Source organism: Giraffa tippelskirchi, chromosome 8 (assembly GCF_054371585.1).
Source record: "Giraffa tippelskirchi isolate mGirTip1 chromosome 8, T2T-mGirTip1v1.2.pri, whole genome shotgun sequence".
NCBI classification, from domain to species: domain Eukaryota; kingdom Metazoa; phylum Chordata; class Mammalia; order Artiodactyla; family Giraffidae; genus Giraffa; species Giraffa tippelskirchi.
Genome location: NC_137282.1, coordinates 152438262 through 152458481, shown reverse-complemented (window position 1 = coordinate 152458481; position 20220 = coordinate 152438262). Strand labels below are relative to the sequence as shown.

The following is a 20220-nucleotide window of genomic DNA, read 5'->3' as shown; positions in this document are numbered from 1 at the left end:
CATCAATTTTCTTCATGGCATCCATTGTACTTTGTCAACGTCATAATTTGTTGTCTGTCTCGTCCACTTGAAGCTGAGCTGCACTAGGACTGTGCCCAGGTCTGCTCTGCTCACGACCACTGACCCTGCGCCTGGCACGTGGTAAGCATCTGGCCTGGTCACAGACCCCTGCGTCTTCCCACACTGGGTGCCCCCCAGGCAGAGGCTGAGTCACGATCGTCCTGGCCCTGTCCTGTCCAGTCTCCACGGTGCTTGCTGCACAGGACGGAACATGCGTTTACCAAAGACACACACACAGGCATTAAAAAATAACCTCAGAACCACATTCAGAAAGTAGGCAGGTATCCCACAAGGCCATTTATGATGGTCATACTTGAAAGGCAGCTTATTTTTATGCAAATAACTGGGTAGGTTTATTTTACTACTGCAGAAAAGTGACTGTTTTGGTTAACCACTAATTTGAAAGCCCTCTTAATAAGGATATGTTTACTGGCTTATTTACTGGCTCAATCGATAGCTCTTAAAGCAGCAGGTATTGGGCAGGAGGCTAATTTCTGACTCTGGGTATCGGGAGGTAAGTATGTTGGATGAATTGGCTGGACTGCACGTTCTCTGGGGCCGCCTTTCTAAAAGTGAGAGGCACCACCCCAGAGAATTCGCATCCCAGGACGCCTGCACAGAAGCTCTCCCTGCCTGGGGACCCCTCCCTCCTCACGACTCTGCTCCCCTTCTTGGGGAAGACTTCTTTAACTTTCATGTTAGCTGTCTGCACCAAATCACTGCCACTGTCTCACAGTACTTGGTTCTGTTTTCCTCAGCACCTTTCACCACCTAAAACCATCTTGTTTATTTACCTACTTACCTATCTACAGACCTTCTCCCCTGGACTTAATGGTTATAAGAGTCACAGAAATAGGGGCTTCCCTCTAGCTTGTCCCCAGTGCCTAGAATACTGTCAGGCACCATAAATATAAGTGAATGAATGAATATATGGAGACACATCACCAGGTCACTATTAATATTAATAGTACCATTTGAGACAATGGCAATGTTTCCCTGAGTAACTCCATTCTTTCAGGTTTGTCTGTAGACCAATCAAATATATATGCAGCGTTGCATTTTCACAAAAGCTTTACTGGGGGAAATTTCAAACATGCATGAATGGAAAGGGATAATATAGCATCACGGAACATCACACCACATCCACCATATAACAACAGAGCATAACAAACCCATCCGTAAGACATATGCATACACAGCCAGGCTTGTGTAGATAAGGAATAGCTGATGCTCCTGAGATAAGGCTATTAGAGAATTTTCAAAGTTCTATTAATGTCTGAGTCACGGTGGCTGCACACGCAGTCTGGAGAAACAAGTAGATCGCAAATTTCCAAAGGTTTTACAGGCAACTGAGAACAGTAGGCACTCCCTTCCCAGGGACCTCAGTCCTCCTGTGTCCAAAGGAAAGCGTAAGAGCCCCAGAAATAGATGTCTGACAGCCCCAAGGGTCAGCCATGCCTCCACTCCCAACTCATCCATCCTGAAGCTGCGGTACTCACTCCCGTCTGTTATCTGGCTTTCCAGCACGCAGCAGATACGACAGCCACTTTACACAGGGTGAAAGGGAGGCGACAGTGGGATGAGTCTCCTGACAGCCCATCACTGTGACAAGAGATGGGGAGTTGAGAGCAAGCCAAGCTCACTTCACCGCATAGACAGTAACAGCTGCTCATGATCACATCCAGTGACCTCTGGCCTCTGCTTAGGACAGAGCAGAAAATAGGGCAAAATGGTTAAGGTCTGGTGTTTGAAGGAAGAGGAGCCAGTTAGCTGGAAATTTTACTCACATTAAAATACTTATGGGTAAGAAAATCTGAGCAGCAGGAAGAGCTGAAAAAAAATTATTTTAATCAGGATAAAAAAATATTTTAAATAAGGATTATACCCAATTTTCAGTTATTCAGAATTGAGCTTCTCTGCTTTGGAGTTTAGTATTTTGGTGGAAAAGGTGTAATTAGATGCAGTTTTCATTTCAGTCTCCATCTCCTGTATACATTCAAAGTCAAGAGGATATAGAAAAGTAATCGACAGAAGAAAACATAGGACAAAGCCCCCAATAAAATTTATCTAATATACCCCAATCAGCAGAGCGTGCACCTGTCATAAAACAAAGTCTTTTAACAAAGGATAAATCAGTGTCCTTGATTTCTTCACCTTCACTTCTGCCCCCTCACCAAAAAGGAAGGGAGAGAGGGAGGGAGGGTGGGAGGGAAGGAGTGGAAAGAGGGCAGAATTTTTGATTTACCACATTGGGAAGATCAATCCTTTCATAGTGTTTTTACATACAAAATCTTTCTCTGCCTGGAGACATTTACAAAAAGATAATTTTGGTTTGGGCCCTTTCTGTTACTCTCCTACTTTCATAGAATATAATTTCAAGGGCAATGAATATCCTTTAAAATGTGAGACTGTATTCTTCTTGTCAACTTACAAAATTCCTTCTTTGCCCTACTGTCATTCACACACACACACACACACAAAATCGTTTGGCCTATACATTCTAAATCAAACGTGAACTGAAAATTAGTTTGCCCTTAACGGTTCACATTCTCCCTCAAGATAAATGGACTTATCTTAAGGTACTAGAAGATTCCACTGCAATTCTGAGATCTAGGTAAAAGGAGCCAATGTAAACAAACGGAAAATATATTAACGATGCCTTTCCCAAAGAGTATTCAGGGGAGGGTTACTACTGCAAGATACACTAAGACAGGGGTGGAACAGAACATCTGCCAATTTCTGATGAGAAACAAGGTGGTGATGGACCGGAAGGAAGGAGAAGGCCCTTAGAAAGCCAAGTGCAGGAAGAAGAAAGTCTCAGTATCTTCCTGTGCTCTGAAGACTAGCCTCCTTCCAGCTACAGCATCTGGTTTCCTAGCTGTTCCCAACCCCCAAAACAGATCAGCCCTTAAAAGGAGTGTGGTGAACATGAGGAAGGACTCAGACACAGGGAAGAAAGCCTTGGGAAGATCCTGCAGAAACAGGGCTGTGATTCCAGATGGAGAAGAATCAGGTCAAGAGCTAACAGCCCCTGGAGAAGGCAAAGCAAGTCCATTCTCTAGAAAGTCTCCAGAAATGTGGGCCTTCACCATTCCCACAAATGAAAGCAAACCACTTGGGAATCTGACTAGAAAGGGGTCAATCTTTGAAGCTTTCAATGGCTAGCCGACTTGCTGAATTTGGGATCCATACTGCTTTCCAGGGGGCTTCCCAGGTGATACTAGTGGTAAAGAGCCTGCCTGCCAATGCAGGAGACTTTAGAGACGCAGGTTCAATCCCTGGGTGGGGAAGATCCCCTGGAGCAGGGCACGGCAACCCACCCCAGTATTCTTGCCAGGAGAATCCCCATAGACAGAGGACCCTGGTGAGCTACAGTCGATAGGGTTGCACAGAGTTGGACGTGACTAAAGTGACTTAGCACAGCACAGCACATTGCTTTCCAAACCCCAGTAAAGAAAGAAACCTGGAGAATGGAAAAATACACAGTGGTGATCCATGCAATGTGATCCTTTGCAGCAGTGCAAGAACATGAACTACAGTCACTACACATCAATCTGAATGAATCTCAAAACAAATGCTGAGAGAAAGAAAAAAGCCCCCCAAAATATTCAGCATGATTCCATTTCTATAAAGTTTTCCAAGAAGGACAAAACTAAACAAAGTATTATCCGGGGGATACAGAGCTAAAAGTAAAACTGTTTGAAAAAAATGAAAGAAAAGAGCTTAAGGAATAATGAACACAAAAATCAGGAATGTGGTTATTTTGAAAGCAATACTGCTTTGTGTCTACTCGCCTTTTCTTAAGCACAGGTAATCTGTTTCTTCAGATGAATAGAGCATATGGATGTTCATTTTTATTATTATTAGTCATTATGTGTGTTTTATATGTTTGGTGGATCAGGCAGTAAAGAATTTGCCTATAATGCAGGAGACCCAGGCTTGATCCGCGGGTCGAGAAGATCCCCTGGAGGAAGAAATGGCTACCTCCTCCAGTATTCTTGCCTGGAGAATTCCATGGACACAGGAGCCTGGTAGGCTACAGTCCATGGGGCTGCAAACAGTCGACACAACTGAGCAACTAAGACACACACACACAAAACTTAAAATAATTGACTTTCCTTAAGTTTTTTTCTTAAAAAAAAAATAGTTTTTTTGTTTTTTAAATAAAGTGGATGAGTCAGGAGACTCATCAACCAAGGTGAGGTCAAAAACGCCCCAGGAATTCGATTGGTCTTTGCAATTAAAACAGGAAATTCCATGACATCTTTCCTGTACCAGAGACTTGGAGGCTGCCAGATGCAAATCCCTGTGGTTTTTTCAGTAGTTGGCAGTCTAGATTTTTTTCATGCTTGTGGAAAGACAATATATGGTGATTAGGAGCAACCCTCTTTGCATAATTACTGCATTAATAGACAACTTTTCAAATGAACCACACAAATGACAAGGGACACCATAAAGGCAAGGGACCAAAACCTTCCACCAGTTGCACTTGAAGGTTCACATAAAAGCTCTTTAACTCTTTCCCAACATATCTCAATTCTCCATTCACCTTTCACCAGCATCTCAGCCGGGAATATGCCAGCAGTCTTGGTGTCTGATCTCAGATGGGCGGGGGGGGGCAAAACCCTCAAGAATGTTTCCCTGAGATTCATTCAGCGTAGCAGCCCCAGGAAGACAGTCACCGGTATGCACACACACACAGTAAGCGCGTTACACACAGTACCGTGTGTACACACACAGTAAGCACGTTAGGTCAGCCATGTCTCAGTCCTACAGCATCTTCAGCAGCTTCTTCAATAGCTGATACATGGAGGTGCTCAAAAATCTTTTACGTTAAAATAAGATTCTAGGATTTTTAAATTAACTCTATTTAAAACTTTCAAAAAAAACTCAGGATTATTGAATAAATGTTTGTTAAAACTACAAGATGCTATCGTGAGCAGAGATTATATTTCTAGTTACATAATATCTGAGATACAGTTTACTAACATTTTAGAAAAGTCACACCCATAGGTTCCAGCAGGACCTGTATTTGGTCTGGAATATTCTCCTGCCATTAATTACAAAACTTGTTAGAACTGCTTACAATAGACATTTTAGGGATTTTCTGCACGACTTTCAGTCTTGGACTTGAAGTAAGTTATGCTATGGGTCCACAGGATGCAAGCCATGCTGTTAATTTACAGTTCAGTGTATTAGTGTGCCTCGTTCTTCTTTTGTCTGATCTAAAAGCTTAATTTTCTCCTTGTGTTAATCAATAAAAGTACTTTTATAAGATTTTTTTTTTTAGTTCTTCAAGTAATAGGACTTGGCAGGTAAAATGAAAAGTCTATAAGCAATAAACACATTTCTACTGAGGAGAGCCTCCCTTAAATAAAGCTTGCATTTCAGGGGACTAAATATTCTTTCTTTGCCCAAAGGAAAAATTTGTCTCCCTTAGAGACAACAGAACAAGGACACAGAGTTATAGGAAGGGCAGCACTGTGATCTGAGACAACGTGGATTAGAAAGGGCAAGACGGAGAAAAAGACCCTTCAAAGGAGACTATTAAACAGCAAAGTCTCCCTGTGCAGATGGAAATATACGTAGCATAATTATTATTATATTTTGTGTACAATTTTTTCTCATATTATTGATTGTAGGTGGGTATGATATGAACATTTAGCAACATTTAGTTGGTTCAGAAGTGACAGCAACAGGAGACTTCCCTGGTAGTCCAGCGGTCAAGACTGTAAGCTTCCAAGGCAAAAGGTGTGGGTTCGATCCCTGGTCAGAGAACTAAGATCCCACATGCCATGTGGCATGGACCAAAAAATAAATAAAAACAGAAGTGACAGCAACAAATGCCTAAAACCTGGGTTAACTGACCTCCCCTACACCTTGTGATGTACGATATCTAAGACTATATAAGATAGTCTTATAGTCTTAAGAAAATGTATTATCTCTACACAGGATCTCCATATAAGAATCAAATTAAATTCACTCCTCCAAAAACTTGCCTTCCAAAGGAAAAAAAAAAAATCAACAAATGCTTCAAGTCCATCGACCAGATACCAGGAAGGAGGAGATTCCAGCTAGACGGACTTAACAAGAGCGAAAACAGTGGCAAGTCCACACTTGGGGACCAAGATGTTAAGTGTCACCTTCAGGACATATTCTGAAGTTAGAGCAGAGGGATGTGCTGATGAACCAACGTGCAGTGTCCGGTAAGAAAGGAACTGATGAGACTTGTGCCTCCACGTGTTAGACCTGTGCAAGAGGAAGCCTGGGATTGTCTTCTACTAAAATGGGAAGACTGTGAGAAGAGTGAGTTTGGTAGGTAAAGCAGGAGTCTGAAATGCCAATTAGACATCTAAGTGGAGAAGGCAGATGGGCAGTCTAGATATACAAGAGGTCAGAATAAAGACGATACTCCAAGCTTCGTACTTGGATGACGTCATATTCTGTCTTGTGTAGATGGTTTCTCCATCACTACAGAGAGACAGTCTAGCGGGTGTTTCACATCAGGGAGCAGAAGAACGTTCCAGACACTGAACTTAGGAGAACATCTAAACAACACATCCCTGGTGGCAGGGGCAGATCTCAGATAGTGTGCGCATATGTGCCCACGGCATTCAAGCAGAGTTCATCATCTCAGTGCCCCATTAAGAAACAGGTTCAACTGACTGCAGTCATTCATGGAGGGTGGCCATAGAATGACAAAAGCAAACAGTGTTACCTCTTAGGAGGACAGGGGACACTTAGTAAAGAGATACTTAGATGTCAGTTTGCTCTGGAAATTACTTACTTAAAGCGACTACTTGGCAAGGAGAGAGGCAAATCAGAAGGAAACCTGTTTGCTAGTACAAACAGTGACATTTACTAACGCTGTCAGTTATTTCTACTTGCCCCTAATCCAACTCTTATGAGAATCTGCTGTGCCCATCACACCAGGAGATGCAGGCCTGTTTATTTCATCCTTGGGTAACCTACTCATCTTACAATGAAGATGTCAGACAAACATGGAATGGAAGTGGTGATTATGTCCAAGTTTCTGTTAAAGAAAAGGAAGACATTATCTTTTGTTAAACTATAAGCCTGCCAAGAAATTCAGTTCTTAAATAGTTCTGTGAGCTCCTAAAACTTGTCTGTCTCCTGGTGCATTTCTGAGAACACAGTTAGACATTTTTTCTGGTATTCAAAAGAAAGTTTAGCTAGCTGCTTCTTAACTAGACCATATTCCTAATTACTCACTGAGAAAGCGGAGGACTAATAAGAATGAAGCTGATAGTTTCTGTGATGTAAAAATTACTTATAATTTAAATGCATAATAACTAGAGAATGCTTAAGTAAACTAGGGAATATTCAGATGAAGACTACCTTGTGGTCAGATCTGAAAATGGTGTCTTAAAATGTATTCAGAATCCAACAATCTCACTTCTGGGTATGAACCCCAAAGAACTGAAAGTAAGGACCCAAAGAGATATTTACATGCCCATGTGCATAACAGCGTTATTGGCAAGAGCCAAAACATGGAAGCAACCCAAATGACCATCAGCCAAAGAATGGATAAACCAAATAAGATGTCTACACATAAGGAAAGATTATTCAGCCTAAAAAGGAAATTCTGATACATGCCACAACATGGATGAACCATTGAAGGCCTTATGCTAAGTGAAATACACCAGAAACAAAAAGACAAATACTGAAAAGATTCCACTTCTATCAGGGACTTGCAATACTCAAGTTGACGCAGACAGAAAGTAGACTAGCAGCTGCCAGCGTCTGAGAGAGGAGGCTGCTGTTGCTGCTAAGTCGCTTCAGTCGTGTCCGACTCTCTGCGACCCCATAGACGGCAGCCCACCAGGCTCCGCCATCCCTGGGATTCTCCAGGCAAGAATACTGGAGTGGGTTGCCATTTCCTTCTCCAGTGCATGAAAGTGAAAAGTGAAAGTGAAGTCGCTCAGTCATGTCCGACTCTCAGTGACCCCATGGACTGTAGCCTACCAGGCTCCTCCGTCCATGGGATTTTCCAGGCAAGAGTACTGGAGTGGGGTGCCATTGCCTTCTCCGAGAGAGGAGGAATGGGAAGCTATTGATTAATGGGGACTAAGCTTCTGCATGGGATGATGAAAACGTTCTGAAAATGGTGATGGCTGCACAGCGGTGTGAACGAACTGAAAACCACCCAAATCCACACTGAAACAGTTCAAATGACAAACTGCATGTCATGAATATTTCACCACAACAAGCAATCTAACCAGAGCATAGATAATTCCTTACTTTCATAATCACTGAGTTCAGAGACGGATAAGAGAGCAAGATTTCTCCTAGAAGGAACAGGAAGGCGCCAATCCAGAGGAGTCTGGCCCAGGCAAGAAGACTCCTGGTATAAACAAGCCACGTGTACCCCTGAAGCACTGGAGCCCCAACCTCCGAACACCCCAGGGACAGACGCTGGCGAGCAGTGACAACATTTGAACTGTTCACCATCAGTAGCCAGGTGATAAGTGAAGACAGAAGAGAAAAGCCGCTCGGAATCATCCTATTAGGTACACTGGGTAAAAGTGCAAGCTATGAGAAAACATAATACGTGAAAGCTATAAACCTTCTGCAGAATTTGAGGCTTCTACTTCCCAGGCTGGTTTGAGCATGAAAATAAGTCAGAGTCAGGGAGCTGTTGACAGTAAGCTGAACCATCACATCTCACTTTCAGATTTTGCCAAATACGGTTTGATGAACCAAAATGAACAACACTTATGTACATATATGCTTCTCTACAGCCTGAGTATTTTGTGTAAATGTACTCTTGGAGCTTCATTTTTATTTGAAATGAAGTAGAGCTGATGTAAAATATCATGTAAGTTACAGGTATACAATATGTGCTATTGCGTGCTCTGTCACTAAGTCATGTCCAACTCTATGCGACCCCCTGGACTGCAGCCTGCTAGGCTCCTCTGTCCATGGAATTTTCTAGGCAAGAATACTGGAGTGGGTTGCCATTCCCTTCTCCATGGGCTCTTCCCAACCCAGGATCAAACCTGCATCTCCTGCATTGGCAGGCAGATTCTTTACCACTGAGCCACCTGGGAAGCCCATACTACATTTACAGTTATTATGAAATACTGGCTGTATTCCCTGTGTTGTACAATACATCCTTGTAGGTTATTTTATACACAATAGTTTGTACCTCTTAATCCCCTACCCCTACACTGGCCTTGCTGTCTTCAAGTCTCTTATTCTTCAAAATGTTTGAAGTGCTCCAAATCAGTCTTGGATGGAGCTCAAAGGAATCTTTTCACACCAGTTAGCACAGCTAACAAGAATCAGGATGGTCTCAGGAAGCCTAGGGTGGTGGTGGCAGTAGGGCCAGGGAGCTAAAAACCTGGGGATTCGGTGAAACAAATTAGAAGCTGGCAAAACCAGTTTGCTTGCTACACATCAGAGGCCACCACCAAAGGACACTTTGGGAAACAAGCTACAGTGAATTCTACTTCACTGACCATAGTGCTACTCAGGAAGCAAAGGAAAAGATAGTCCAGAGTTCATTTTATTCAGCTATAGACAGTCATCCCTTGGTATATGCAGGGGATTGGTTCCAGGACACCCTCCAAATACCAAAATCTGCAGGTGCTCAAGTCCATCCCTTATATAAAATGGCCAAGTACAGTCGGGCCTCCACATCTGTATGCTTCAAGTAGATGGCAAAGCAACAAGAGCCTCCCTATAAATACCTTCTCTTTGCTGCTCTGTATCATGCAGTCTAAGACATGTTACTATTGCAACAGTATGAAGCAAGAACCACTTCCCTGCTCCAAGTAAGGCCATGTGTGCTGAAGGGCAGCAGATCGTGCCACCCCAAAACTTGTTTCTTTGGCATAAGGATTATTTTGAGAAATAGCAGATGTAGGGAAAGCTCAGAAAACAGAGACATTCCTCTTTTTTAAGGGACATCTACGTTTATAAAGGAAATAACCATTGTTTACGATTACCTCTTTCACTGTACCAGGAAGAGAAGGACGACTTTAAATCACAAGAAACTCAATGGAGATGGCACGGTCTTCAGCCTAACAAACCTTACCCTCTCTTGTTTATACTGTTCTTTTCCTGGTAACTTCACGTAACCGCCCCATCACACACACACACACAAACATATACACCCTTTTCTTTTGTCTTTAGTGGAAGATGGTATTTAAGGTATGTAACTCAGGGAGTTACTCATTTTTCCATGGGTCTTCCCACATATGCGTGCGTGTGCTAAGTCACTTCAGTCACGTCTGACTCTTTGTGACCCCATTGACTGTAGCCCACCAGGCTCCTCCGTTCATGGGATTTCCCAGGCAAGAATACTGGAGTGGGTTGCCATACTCTCCTCCAGGGGATCTTTCCAACCCAGGGATCGAACCCACACCTCCTGTGCTTCTGCATTGCAGGTGGATTCCCACCAAGCCACCCGGGGAAGCCCCTTCTCAAGTATACACGTTCATAAATTTGTGTTTTTCTCTTGTTAATCTTTTATTACAGGAGGTTTCAACCATGAACATGAGAGGATAGAGGGAAAATGATCTTTCCTCCCCTACTGGGTTAAATACCATCATAAGATAACCAAAAAAGTGATGATATTTAAAAAGACATTAGCAAAAACACCTAACAGAGGTCACATCAAATCCTAAACTTCAACTTCAGAACAATTTGAGTCATGCTAATATTTTAAAGGTGAACTTATTAATAGAAAGACCAGTATGCAATGGAAATGCTGAGGAAGAATTTAAGGTAAGATCACAGACCCTATAAATAACATAAAAGCTAAACACAAGATGACAAACAGTGCGGGAGCATTCCAGAACAAGCTCATGTCATAAGCAACAACTCCAACAAGAATTTCTCCAACAAGTAGAGGAGCTCTTCAAGAAAAAGGGGTAAGACTCCCATAATTAATGTTCTAAATCATTAACTGCTGTGTAGAGGTCAGCATAATGTGTTTTAGACTAAAAACCATACTGCAGTCGCCTGGTTTTACCTTTCTGACCTCCTTTTCCAGCAGGAATGAAGCACTGGCATGTGCTTGTCTCAACAGCCTTCATGACAGCAACAACCCCATGACCACAGACCACACACAGTCAACAGAATACAACTGAAGGACAGCTGATGAGCAGGAGGACAGTCACCTGAGACTCACTAGCCCTTAAGACAAAGAAAAGGAACCACACACGGTGCCACCGTCTGCTGGCAATGCTTAAAAAGATGGCACCGCTCTTGAAGTGCATTACCCTTCTGCTCTGGAGGATAGAGTAAATTAAGAGGTACCCCCAAACTTGGCCAGGTGCTATGGGAACAGGAAGCAGAGCAAAACCACCCCTTCCTTAAGAATTCACAATTCTGACATTTTCATCAATGCACATCGAACCATTCTGGAACATTTATTAATACTTAGGAAGTGGATGGATGAAGTGTCAGCTTAGCTGGAACTGGGAAGAACAGCAAGAACTTATAAGGGAGGGTTCACAGAGGCCTAGTTCCCTAGCTTCCTAAGACAGGGAGTGAGCAATGAAGGGACAAATTCCTCAGGTGAGAGATCATTTCTTTTTTATATAACAGATTTATGGATTTCCATAGAGACTGTAACTACTTTAACTTCCTGGAGACATCATAATTGGAAAGGAACTTAATAGTGTTATCAGGAAAAACACCCTTCAGAAAAGATCTTGCTTGTTCTAAAGCTGTCTGACTTCAGAGGTCACCCAGAGGTCAATCAGTGTTTCTGCCAGAAGGGCCGGGCAGGACGGAGGGTGGACAAGGACCTGGATCTGCCAAGCTGAGCCACAACCTTCTCTCAGGCACAAAGACCCCAAGCTACATCAACTTCCACAAGAGACCCCCGGGCTGGGGAAGAGAAAGGGCAGTGCTGGTCTCTCTGTTCAGACCACGCCACTGCCTTAAGCTGTAAAGCATTTTTAACCAGCTTTCCCGACAGCTGACTCATTTGATCATGGTAACTGCCCAGGGCGTTCACAGGGCTGATATACCCACTGACCCACTAGGGTTTAATCCAAGGGGCTCAGTAATGTGCCTACAGTTTGACAGAGTTGGACACAGAAATTAGTTCTCTAGATTCTAAGTCCTATGTTTTCTCAACGAGTCAACATCTAAATATATTTTCAATTAAGGAGGTCCATTCTAAAACATCAATGGAACTCATACATATGCATAATACCCTTGCTATTCTTTTGTGGCAAAGCACTGCATTTTTGAGGCTTTGTTTTTCATGTCTACTGTTATGCACATATTATTTTTAAAACTGTAACGGGTGAACTAGGGAGAGCCTTTTACATAATGAAGTGATAGTTCAGTTCCGGGGTTTTTTGGTAGGTGGCTGGTTGATTTATTCTGAGGTCAAGGGAGTTAACACCATCATTTCGGTCTCGACTTATTTTGGTTGTCTTAGACAAATTTCTTACTCTTTTTTTCAGATTCTGAGGAGACCTTCCTCTTCCAAAGGCATGTCAAATACAATCTGGATTCATGAAATAGGATCCCATGGCGTCTCAAGAGAATTGACGTGGCATAAAAGAATCTGATATTCTAACTGATTGAGCCATTGAGAACCTACTGAACATGTCAAGTTTAGCACCATGACTGGGAAGAAGAACTCCTTGTGACAAAAACGCCCCTCTAAACAATCACATCTTGGGAAGACAAAATAAAAACAAAGGACACGAAACACTGAGTTCCTGAAACTTTTAAACAGTACTGGCGTGGTGTAATAGAGAATAGACTCTGTGTGTGCCCATCAGCTTAGAAATACTAGAACTTTTAAGAAAACTGTAAATACTGTTTCTTCTGATGATAACAGTAATAGTCACGGGGGGGGAATACAGAAAAGCATAACGATAAAAATGAAAAGCCCTTGCAATCCCATTACCCAGAAATGAGGTTAACTATTGTCAACATTATCGTGAGCATCCTTGAAGACTTTTTTCTACGCTTCTCTTTCCCACAGCAGTTCTCAAAATGTGGTCCCCAACTAAGAGCATCAGTATGTGAAAACCTGTTAGAAAAGCAAATTCTCCCAACCCAGACCTACAGAATAAGAAACCCTACGTATAGATAATTCTGACGTGCGCCAAGGTTTGAGAACCTCTAACACAGGCCACAGACAGACACACACAACACACAGACACCTTTGTCTCCCCAAAATGGGGTTATGATATACACATTATTTAAAACTTTAAGCCCATATTAAACTTCTACTTTGTAAGCTACCTAAATATTGCATACTCTATTGTATGCCTGAATGTCTTCTGCCTCAGTGAAAAATATCACAAAATGCAATTAAACATCAGAGTCAGCCAGCCTAAAACACTGATGGCTGAACAATAAGTCAGTTAGCAACATGGGGATCTAACAAACTCTACTTTTAAAAAATCCCTAAACAGTTTCATAAGGTTTTTAGATCTTATCTTTTTTTTTTTTTAAACGAAATAAGGAACATGTGTAATAGCTTCTCTATCCTGTCCGTGACTCTATTTTGGGGTTACTTGGAAACTTGCTTTTGTTTTCCAACATCCCAGGGCTAGAAGCAGCTCCCTGACCCGCCAGTCTGCACACACCGGAACTGTCACCCAAATATTGCTTGTGTCGCTTCTGCCCACCAGAGCAGACCACCACAGCACAAATTCCAGAAAAGCACCGCAAGCTCTGGAAGCTTGTGTTCAGGCTAGGGTCCGTGAGTGAGAAAACCAGGTGAGGATCAAAGCAAGAAGGAAGTCTGTGAGAACAGGAAGAAAAGAAAACCAGAGTGAGCGGCACCAACATCCAAAGAAGATTTTGCTCAATTTCGCCAAGCTGTTTCTCGAGTCCTGGAACACATAACTTTTGAAAATCTCTGCCAGCCCCTGGGAAACCACAATAGAGGAAAGCAGAGGAAAAAGGCAAGCTTTTTATTTGCTCAAGGTTATCCAAAAAGCCTAACTGGGGAAAAAAAAAGAATGCATGGTAAGATAAGAATATCTGTACTCTGTCCTTATTACTTTATAAAACACATAAGCTCAGTGACCTTGGGCGTGTTGTTAAATATCTCTGGGCCTCAGTTTCCTCTTCTGAAAGAGTCATACGATTGGAGAAGGTGACCTGAAGAGCTGACAAGTGATGGCCACAAAGGAAACTCAAGACAGGGCTATGAGTATAAAGATTTGCAGCCATCTGTAAAAGACTTACTGGCTCGCACTCTCTCCCCTCAACAACAAAGAAAAGAATCCATTCCGAGTACATTCTTCTTTGTTAGAAACTTCACAAGTAGAGCTCGACAAGGTATTGCAGGCACAGGATGAAAGGCATGGTGGAGAACAGCTAACAAGCAGACTGGAGCCAGAATGCCCAGACCGGAGAGCAGGATTTACCCCTTACCAACTGGGTGAACTGCCCAAGTCACCCATCACTGAACCTCAGTTCTCTCATTTAGAAAATGGGATTGACAGAGTTTTGTGAGGATTAAGTGACTGTGAAAAGTACATAAGACGACTTCTTATCTATATGTTTTAGCTATTAGAATGATCAATAATATTGTTAGTAATACTACTGGTTGTTCTTAAGAGGGAGAAACTATGAAGCAGCTATGGCCTGCAAGCACCACTAAAATGTAGCTTGTGCCAGAAACCATATAATACGTACTCAGATGACCTGGGACCACCAACAAGGACCAACAAGGCAGACGATGGATTGGGTCAGTTAGTCCTAAATCCTACTGGAGACTACCTACTCCGTTTACGACAGCACTATTTTTCAAAGGGCAACTTGTCCACCCACATCTAGAGATCAAAGTGGTTCAGAGATTTGGGGGAGAATGGCTACATGTGAATGGATGGCTTAGTCCTCTTGCTGTCCACCTGAAACTATCACAGCATTGTTAATCGGCCATTCTCCAACACAAAATAAAAGGTTAAAAAACAAAAACAAAGGAGCTCAAGAAAAGACTCAAGGCTACAGGTCAGAAGAGAAACTGAGTTAAAAACCCACCACCTCCAGTTCTGAGCTGTGTGGCTTCCAACAAGTTGCTTAAACTGAGAGTTATGGCCCACACCAGGAAGGTGAAAGCAGTCTGCATTAGGCAGAGATGACCCAAAGGGAGTGGAGAGGTACTAACTAGACCCAGGCCAAACCACAGAATCCACCAATTCGCTCAGAAGTCACCCTCCTTGAAAACCAAAACCACGCACCGAAATATTTTTTTGTCTTTGGGTTACAAAAATAGCTATGCTTCTTCTGTCTTAAACGTTTTATTTTGCTTTAAATGCATACTTTGTTTCTTTAAAAATTAACCACGTCACCTGTATTAATAATAATGGCAATTTGTATTGGGTTGGCCAAAAGATGTTATGGAAAACCTGAACCAACGTTTTGGCCGATCCAGTAGTATCATAATCCACAGGCCGGGGCCAAAGTGAATAGAGCCATCACTTTCCATATCAAGTAACTAGGAACAAAAGACAGGACACAACTTTCCTCGTGAATGTCTGCCCCGTGCATAATCGGGTTGGCTCTTCTTATCAGGCAGTGATATGACATGATGAAGAATTTCATTCATAGAAAGCTATCTTGTTTGATTCTGCAATAAAATCATTTTATTAATGGCTATTTTTCAGGCAGTAGGCAAATGTCATGCACCATTTATGAGACGAAGGCTCCTGAAAACAACTTCCAGCAGCAATCGCTGGTAATACAAGCACAATATAAGGGTAGAAAATGAATGAAACTGGCCACAGGGAGAATCTCTTTGAAAGAGTGACAGTTAAAAGAAGGAGCTGTAAAAAATAACTGAAACCAATACTAAATAAATTGGAACCAAAAAAATAATTAGGCCCTTGCCCTGAAAATAAAACCATGTTTATAATACATTTTGTGTGAAAAGTATGAAAAGTTCTGTGCAGCTACTTCCTGAAATTAATCACAGAAAAAAAAGCAGAGGGGGGGAATGGAAGAAATTTTATACTTTTCTTCTTAAGAGAGTAATTCAATCAGGTTTTCCAACCTCATTTTTTACCCTTAGACATTTTATGCTATTAAAATGTCCTTTTAACTTAATGCCATGGATAATAAATGGTACACTTCCCCTGCTTAGGGGAGAGGATGCTTTAAAAAAGCAGGGAATACCTTCCATTTTCTTGTAAATTAGAATAACTATTATCCTACAAAGTAGAATTTTAAGGAAATGATCATCCATGGGATTAGTAACTTTGTAAATGATAAAATCCCACTCATGGCCTGTCTAAAGTTCCTGCTTCAAGTTCCAAAAACATCTTCAGAGTTAGCTGTTTATGTTCTCATACACAAAACACATCAGGCTAAATTGTGATATGTCAAAAAGAAAGAGCATCTATGAATCTCCGAAAATAGCATAAATTAATCTATACAACTATGGACAGCTGTGCAAACAAGGACCATTACCAACCCTCAGAGCAGCATATTTGCACTGGTCCAGTATGGAGGGAGTTAAAGGTTGGGGCTTCCCTGGTGGCTCAATGGTAAAGAACCCACCTGCCAGTGCAGGAGATGTGGGTTCAAGCCTTGGTGTGGGAAGATCCCTCATGCCATGCAGCAACTAAGCCGATGCACCACATCTATCGAGCCTGTGTTCTAGAATCCGGGAATCGCAACTACTGAACCCACACGCTGCAACTACTGAAGCCCTTGCACCCTAGAGCCGGTGCTCTGCAACAAGAGAAGCCACTGCAGTGAGAAGCCTGTGAACCGCAACTAGAGAGTAACCCTCGCAGCAACAGAGACCCAGTACAGCCAAAATTAAACTATTAAAAAAAAAAAAAGACTGAGTTAAAGGTAATTTATGAGGGCTTCCCTGGTGGCTCAGATGGTAAAGAATCTGCCTGCAATGCAGGATACCCAGGTTCAATCCCTGGGTCAGGAAGATCCCCTGGAGAAGGAAATGGCAATCCACTCCCTTATTCGTGCCTGGAGAATCCCATGTACAGAGAAGCTTGGCGGGCTACAGTCCATGGGGTCACAAACAGTCAGACATGACTGAGTGATGAACACTTTTATTACAACTCGATAGTGGAGACTAGTAATCACTGTTGAAATCTTTATACCAAATCTTGAATCTATCCTTTATGAGTTCCTATTAAGCTTAGAAAATGAAACAAAAATCAAACAACTTGGACGACTTCACACTAGTTTTACTGTGAAAAACAATAATAAATGCTTCAAATAGAAACTATTACTGTTGAATTTTTTGATCATGTGCCATTTCCTCATCACTCTCCCACTCCAGGTCTCATCAAGAAATCTAATCACAAAAGCACATTAAATAACTTTTTAAAATTAATGCCATTTACTTTTCAATCTTTATGAAATAGTGTTTATTTATAATATTGTATTAGTTTCAGGTTTATGGCACAGTGATTTAGTTATATATATATGTATGTACATACATTATATTCTTTTTATAGATTCTTTTCCATTATAGGTTATTACAAGATATTGAGTATAGTTCCCTGTTCTATACACTAGGTTCTTGTTGGTAATGCTATTTGAATAAGCAGAATAAAAGAAACAAGAAATTTGGGTCCAGTAAAGTAGGAAATGGCGACCCACGCCACTATTCTTGCCTGGACTATTCCGTGGGCAGAGGAGCCTGGTGGGCAACAGTCCATGGGGTCAAAAAGCGTTGGACATGACTGAGTAACTGAGCACACACATGCATACAAAGGATATGCTTAGCCTGAAGTCTGCAGGACTCATGGAATAAAGACAATAACGAAAGGAATGGGAGCTGAAAAGGAGTAGAAATTAGAATGATCAAGCTGGCAATTTAGATTTTAATTTTATTTATTTCCCACACGGGGGAAGAATACTGTGTACATTTCCAAAATGAACAATATTAGCATATTGTGTTTCTAAGTATTGGTAAAATACAAATTTCCAACACAGAAGTAATGGCCCAAGTTTTCTTGATCCATTTTTACCTTAAACACAAAGCATCAGAAAGAAACGCCTTTCTTCCAATGCGAAGTTTCAACCAGTTCAGTCTGCCCGCCGAATGCCTGACTAAAATCCTGGCACTGCGGCTTTCTAACCACATTGATCTCGGTCAGCTCGTGGAGTGCCTTTCCAATCTTTCAGCCTGACTTTTATCTTATTACAATGCAATGTAACTATGGAAACATAGGACTTAAGAGTTGTATTTTCTCATACAAACAAAAAGAGCTGCTTTTTTGTCACTGAGTTCCATGGAAATTGTGTCATTTAGGGCCAATTTCCTTTTTTTAAAAAATGGAGGCAATAAGCATTTAGGTGGAAAAAAATTTAAAAGGGAAAAAAATTTTAAATAAAATCTAGGGCAGATTTTCATTGTAATTACAAAGGAGGCTATATCTTGGTCACTCCTGCCTCATGGCCAGAGGGTGCTGCCTTCTTCAAATCCTTAAGTGACCCCAGTGGGGTCAGAGCAGAGTCCAGACTGCAGCTCTTACTCCCTGGCAGGTGGTCACGCGAGAAACCTCAGCCAGTTGCTTACTAAAGACAACGAGGCTGAATATCACCCCATTCCTAATTTAGGAACTCTGAACTCTCCCCATGGTACATGCTTCCACAGCTAGAATGTCAAATGAGATATTCTGGCAATATTCTAATATTATAAACACAGACTCCCCTATAATGTCATAATAGAAAGACAACATCTAAAAATAATACTCTTGGGCTAACTGCTGCACGTCATAGATACGGCCAATGTCCAATAGAATTGTGACCCAATTTTTTTTTTTTTTAAGCAATACACAAATATAAATATATCCATCTCCCAGGGATTAGAAGTGCTCACCTCGCAACCAGGTAGATCCTGTGTTGGCTTATCAGCTGCAACATATGAAGCCAGTTCCTTTACACCTTGAACTTCAGGCTTCTTACCACTCTAAGGGTAACAGCACCTTCACTTGTTGGCCCCAAATGAGTACTCAATAAATGAAAGGTTAGTTTTGCCTGTTTTTGTCATTTTCCTCATTTACTTGGGCAAGATGAAGGGGCATTAAAAGGCCAAAATGCTAATGGTGGTTCTCCTTCATGGAAGGGGGACTGCAGATACTTTTTCCTTTTCTTGTCTCTGCTTTTCCACGATTCTCAAATTCTCTACAATGAGCATTTTAATGTCTTAGTATTCTTTTCTTTTAAGACTGTTACTCTCCTGAGTAAATTTCACAAGCAGATGCTAAAGAAACATGTATACTCTTCAGGAGAAAAAAACTCCTGCTTAGCCACCTCCTGTCCTTAGCAGATAATTCCTGCTAAGTATAGCCAGCTTGAGACCCAGAAGAGTCTCTTTGCCTCTCTGCAGGAGGAAGCAGAAAAACCCTGAGTCCCCAGGGGCTCAGGGAAGGGAATTCAGTGCCCCTGACCCCTGGCTCAGGGGTGTGGAATACCTGGGCATACGATCCTCCCAACCGCCAGACAAAAGCAATTCATCTCGTATCTTTCTGTCCTCATGAAGTGATCAGAAGCTCAGAAGCTCTGAGGATGGGCTATGCAGAATATGTTTTTAAAAGCACCCAAGTGATTTTAACATGTAGCCAGGTATGGAGAATTAACACCTTAGTAGGTCCATGAAGCTGCAAGCACCAAGCCCCCAAGAGAGAAGAAATTGCAGTTCTTTCAAAATCCAGGACTCCTGCCCTAATCTACAGAAGAGGGGAAGGGGGAAGGGTGGAAGAATACCCCCGACAGTTTCATAAGATTATCTTGTAAATAAAATTTTGTTATCTTCTTCAATTTATACAGGTATAACAAATACTGGCTCATTTAGAAATTCAAGAGTTAACTTCTACTACACCCGTTAGTATAAATGAGGCTTTTAAAAAGAGAAATTACTCATTTCCAACCCAATTTCTCAGTTAAGACAGAATCTGGTGGTTCACTTGGCTTTAGAGAGATCTTAAAACCACATGAGCTCTACTTTTTAAACCCCACCTCCTTTCCTCTTAGTGCATGGACTGTGCGGAGGTCATTCTTAAATGAAAACAGAAATTTCCTCCAACGAGAGTAACACAGAAGCCCCTACACAACCAACACAAATGAAGACAAATAACTAATCGTGACTTCTTATCACTTACGTAAAAGTCAATGGTAAACTGACACTATTAGAACAGTTGATCAGACATCACAGGAGAGAGTGGGCCG

The 20220-nt window shown here is 41.8% G+C and overlaps 1 protein-coding gene and 1 long non-coding RNA gene across 26 annotated transcripts in view; both read right to left on the bottom strand.

The window, feature by feature from the left end:
- KIF13A (kinesin family member 13A) overlaps nucleotides 1-20220 on the bottom strand; it is a 198443-nt gene that overhangs the window by 128337 nt on the left and 49886 nt on the right. The gene's annotated exons all lie outside the window — the stretch shown is intronic.
- On the bottom strand, nucleotides 5298-10515 carry LOC145516695 (uncharacterized). The gene is made up of 2 exons (XR_014061678.1): nucleotides 8086-10515; nucleotides 5298-7941 (listed from the first exon to the last, which is right to left on the bottom strand). It is a non-coding gene; the product is annotated as an uncharacterized LOC145516695 (long non-coding RNA).